Here is a 5,416-nt window from a genome sequence, read left to right on the forward strand (position 1 = left end):
GACGATGCAGAGGGCCTCTTTTTCTTTTACTTGAGAAGGGAATTATTCTCCTGGAGTCCCAGCCTCAGAGAAATGCTGGGGACAAGCCACATTTCTTGCCCCAGCATTTATGACCCTGAGCACATTATTCACATTCTTACTTCTTTCCAAGAGCCTAAATCCACTAAAATGAACACAGTTTAAGAAGAGAGTAATCTTTCCTGAAGTGAGTTAATATTGAGAGTGGTGGGAGAGTCCACGGGTTCTGGTTGCCAGGAAGAACTGAGCCCCACTCCACGGCAGCACTGCAAGGATGTGGTGGGACCACAGAGGGAATCATCGCAGGATGCCTCAGGGAAGTGAGATGCAGGGCCTGGTGCCTCTAAGTTCCCTGAAGCAGGCATGCCACAAAAGCAGCAGTGAGCAGAACTGAGAAGATATGTAGGCTGCGTGGACCAATAGGGAGGAGATGGAACTCCAGAGGATTATGGCTGAATTTCCTTCCAGTCCAAAGGGATGGAGGCTCAGAATAGAAGTTAAATTTTAGGGAAATGGCTGGGCATGATGGCTTACTCTTGTAATCCCAACACTTTCGGGGGGAGAGGTGTGAGGATCGCTTTAGGCCAGAAGTTCAGGACCAGTCTGGGCAACAAAGTGAGACCCTATCTTTATTTTTAAAAATGAAAATAAAATTTGGCCAGGTTTAGTGGCTCATGCCTATAGTCCCAGCACTTTGGGAGGCCAAGGAGAGAGAACTGCTTGAGGCCAGGGGTTTGACACCAGCCTGAGCAACATAATGAGACCTTGTCTCTATTTACAAATGTAGGCGTCAGTCAGACATGGTGGCATGAAACCCGGCCGTGGCAGCACCTCTGCTCTGTGGGATCCACTATGTCCATAGGATGTTTGCCTCCCAGAATGACAGGGAGCTCAAAGTGACCCAAATTCTCAAAGAAAAGTTTCCTTGAGCTACAGTGATCAAAGTCACTGACATTTCAGGAGGTTGAAATTAAGTCGAAATTTAATTTAATTAATTCATTTAAATTGAATTTAAAATGAAATTAAAATTGAATCAGAAGAATTTAAGCAGAAGAGAACTGTTCAGCAGTACCACAGGGTTAATCAGGCACTAAAAGAAGAAATCAAGGGATGCACGGATTGCAGATACGTACCTCTGTCCCCAAACACTGACCATGCCCTGGCTGCATGGAGGCTGCTGCTTTAAACCTTGGATGAACTTGACTGACACCATTCTTCCCTAGACATTCACCAAAAAAATGTGTATATTTTGTTCATATACATTTTCATGTTATAATGATAGGAGATGTGTAATCCACTTATATGTTAATTAAAGGAAACAAACAACTGAAGTTTTGAAGGGATAAATAAAAATGTAAAACAATTAAAAATGAAAATAAAACTATAAAAATAATTTTAGGGAAGAAAATGCAATATATGTGGCACAGCTGGACTGAGATTCACACATACTACATACACAGGAGAGATACGTAACATGGTACTTTCTACATAGTAGGTGTGGTATATTATCATTAATATTATTCTTATTATTGTTACTATTAATATATTTTAAGCATAGTTTTCTAAATGTTTTGCCTCATTTTTCATGAAAGTATATAAACTTCATGGACTGTAGACCCTTTTGTAGCCTTCAAAGACCACACACAAAAAAATCGTACCACTAGACAGTTAATAAAGAGGCAATAGACTTTGAATAAACTGAAATAAAAGCATAGAGTTGTTATCACTGGCTAGTACAGGCACTTGCTCACTTTTCTCCAGCAGGTAGTCCACTTTCCAAATAAATCAGGGTTCTCAGAAGCCTCTTTTGCTCCAGCTGACTTTTTTTTTTTTTTTTTTGAAACAGAGTCTTGCTCTGTTGCCCAGGCTGGAATGTGGTGGCGCGATCTTGGCTCACTGCAACTTCCACCCCTGGGATTCAAGTGATTCTCCTGCCTCAGTCTCCCAAGTACCTGAGACTACAGGCACCCGCAGCTGCCACCACACCCAGCTAATTTTTTGTATTTTTAGTAGAGACAGGGTTTCACCATGTTGGCCAGAGTGGTCTTGAACGCCTGACCTCAAGTGATCCGCCTGCCTTGCCCTCCCAAAGTGCTGGGATAATAGGCGTGAGCCGCCGTGCCCTGCCTCAGGTACCTTTCAGTCAATCCTTACACAAGGTAATGTTCAATGGCTCCTTAAAGAGCTACCCCTATTGTGGGCATTTTCATTGTCACAGACAACTCTGAAAGACTTAACTTCAAAATATTGAAGTAAGACCCTATACTGGAAAAATGTGGAGAGCCACACATGGACTCTCAAGGGAGGTAGTTTTTGATGCCAGGCACGGTGACTCACACCTGTAATCCCAGCACTTTGGGACGCCAAGGTTGGTGGATTGCCTGTGCCCTGGAGTTCAAGATCGGCCTGGGCAACATGGCAAAACTCCATCTCTGCAGAAAATACAAAAACTTAGCTGGACGTGGTGGCACTCACTTGTAGTCCCAAGTACGCTGGAGGATCACTTGAGCCTGGGAGGTGGAGGTTGCAGTGAGCCACTGCACTCCAGCCTGGGTGACAGAGCTAGAACCCATCTCAAAAAAAAAAAAAAAAAAAAAAAAAGTAACCACTAACTTAAAAAAAAAAAAAAAAAAGAAAGAAAAGAATGGAGATTTTAAAAAAGATTTTTGAGCGAGGACTCTTGCACTGGAAGCCGTGTTATTATCCCAGGTTGCCCGCTTTTACTAGTGTCTTGACCAAAAATAAACCATGCATATTCTGCTGGCGAATCAGGTGAGCCCATACAGAAGAAGAGAAGGAGGGTGATTCAGGGAAAGGAAAGAGAAAAGTAAAAGAAACACACACACGCACACACACACACACACACACACAGAGGAACAGAATGAAGTCACTTGAGCATAGCTTTATCGAATCAAAGTGGAATTCTTTTTTGCCCAAAGTGGGCATCTAACATATCTTAGACAAATACAGATGAAAAAGAGAGGTCCTTCCTTAGCACCAGGGCATTTCATGAGCTCAAGTTTCACATCTTAGTTTCATTATGAACAACAAATCTCCTGGGATTTTCCAACCCAAGTCAGCTCTGAGAATATCCACACTGTGGAGAGAGCAAGGAACTTCCTTATTTCTAATACCAAGTCCATCAGATGATTCATAAGCCCTGCAAAGAAGAGTGAATCATTCTTAGAATTCATTTTGTAAATACAAAAGATCTCATAGTGAGTGACAAATATGTCTAAACAACTGTGTTTTCGGCATAGTTAAAGAAGTTCAAGAAAGTCTTTCATGTCTTTAGCCATGTTCATGTCTGCTTTTGGAAGGACTTTGATTCTGTTTCTCGTTAATCAAAGTGTAGTCTGCCTTCCCAGGCCCAGATCTGGTATGGTAACTCCCATGAAGCCTTATCTCATGACCCACTCCTTCACTTGAAGCCCCATTCAAGTTGCCAGTAGGCTCTGTGCTTCTTGCCTCAGCGTTTATGACCCTAAACAGAATATTCACATTCTGACCTTTTTCCCAGAGCCTGAATCCACTAAACTGAATTTAATGGCTCTCTTTCCTCCCAACTGTTAGGCTACTGCATTGGTGCCACTCACACTGGCACCTACCCACATGCCACATCCTTGCCAAATCTACTCATCTGGGGTGCATGATACAGAAATCATGACTTATGTGCTTTCCATGTCTCATTTATGAAAATAATGAACTTCATGACTACTACAATTATACACAGAGAATGAAAAATGCCACCTGAAATAAAATTTTTTATCACCATCAAATTTTAAGTTTCCTCTGATTATATAAATAATACATATCAGTTACATAATATTAGAATTACAAAAAGGGAAGAAAAAGAGTAAAGAATCAACTTCAGGGGCCGGGCATGGTGACTCATGTCTGTAATTCCAGCATTTTGGGAGGCCAAGGTAGGAGGATCACTTGAGGCCAGGAGTCCAAGACCAACCTGGCCAACATAGTGAGACCCTCATCTCTATTTATTTTTTAAAAAATTATAAAATAAAAATGAATCAACTTCAGAAAATATGAGAAATAGAATAAAATATCAATTACTGTTCTCCTTCTGCGATAACCACCATTCAAATCATCACTCTTCCATGACTCTCCTTATGCATATATGTACATATATTTAATTTTATATAACTGTATTCATATCATGCCTGCAGTTCTTACTATAGGCCTTCCTTTTTCAGTATAGTGGGTCTTTTTGCTGTTGTTTGTTTGCTTGTTTGTTCATTTGTTTTATACACATCCCCCTTCTCCTTTACTCCCTTAACTGAATAACTCACTCTCACCTGTTCTTGGTTCCTCTTCATTAACAATCTGATATTTGGTCTTCTAATTTTTTTCTCCTTGCTCATATTGCATGTATATACACATACATACATACACACATATACACATATGTAAGGGGAAAGGAAGCTTGTCATGATTTGTTCTATAAAAATGGAATTACATTACAAAGACATCTCTGATTCTGGCTCTTCTCACTTTTTGATCACAGCAGGGAAAACCCTACAAATCAACTGGTATAGAACAAATGTCTTCATTCTAATAAAATATCTTTAGTATTAATCTCATAGTTTGAATACAACATAATCTTCCAGGCTTTTTGCATTGATGAGTATATACTCTTTCCAGTTTTTTACCTCCACGATAGAAAGGAAATCTGAAGTCTACTCTACTGTAGCAATTTTCTTCTCTCACTTTTGAAGATTTGCTAAGGTAATTTTCCGTTTCTTCTCTGTCCCAGTGTCAAGTGACTTGACTGGAGCCATGGTTCAAAATCTTTTGGAGATCATGAGTCCCTTTGAAAATGTCATGAAAGTGATCAAACCTCTCCCCAAAAATGTACTGACATTTTTAAGAACTGCATACAATTTTAGTGGCCTTGAACCTAGGTGACAACTTCCTGAATTTGAGAAAAATTTTGCACAACAAAGAAGATTCTTTTATGGTTGCAATCAACCCCCAAATTTCCAAAACTCTTCCTCCCGATGATGACCCATAACAGATTATGGACTCAGCATGGTAAAGGCAGGCAGCTGAGAAGGTGAAGCTAGGCCACAGTTGTCCACACCCTTCTCTGTAGAAAGGACAAGGCACTTCACAGGCCACCGAACACATTCCTTCTTTACCTCCTCACTTGGGTGAGTTTGAGGGGCACTGTGGAAGTGATTGTTAACCTACATGTCACACAATTATCAAGTGCTTATCATTCATACATCACTTGACTTATAAGCTTGCCATTTGCCATTGGTAATGTTGCAGTGGTTCTCCCTCTCTCTCTCTTTTTTTTTTTTTTTTGAGACAAAGTCTTGCCCTGTTGTCCAGGTTGGAGTGCAGTGGCACATGATCTCGGCTCACTGAGAACCTCTGC

At 40.7% G+C, this 5,416-nt stretch overlaps 1 pseudogene; it reads left to right on the forward strand.

Annotated features, from left to right (window-relative positions):
• The first annotated feature begins 818 nt into the window (after positions 1–818).
• On the forward strand, positions 819–1,241 carry LOC117081615 (annotated as a pseudogene).
• Positions 1,242–5,416: the final 4,175 nt, after the last annotated feature.

This window comes from Trachypithecus francoisi, unplaced genomic scaffold (genome assembly GCF_009764315.1).
Source record: "Trachypithecus francoisi isolate TF-2019V2 unplaced genomic scaffold, Tfra_2.0 Lachesis_group8, whole genome shotgun sequence".
Lineage (NCBI taxonomy): Eukaryota > Metazoa > Chordata > Mammalia > Primates > Cercopithecidae > Trachypithecus > Trachypithecus francoisi.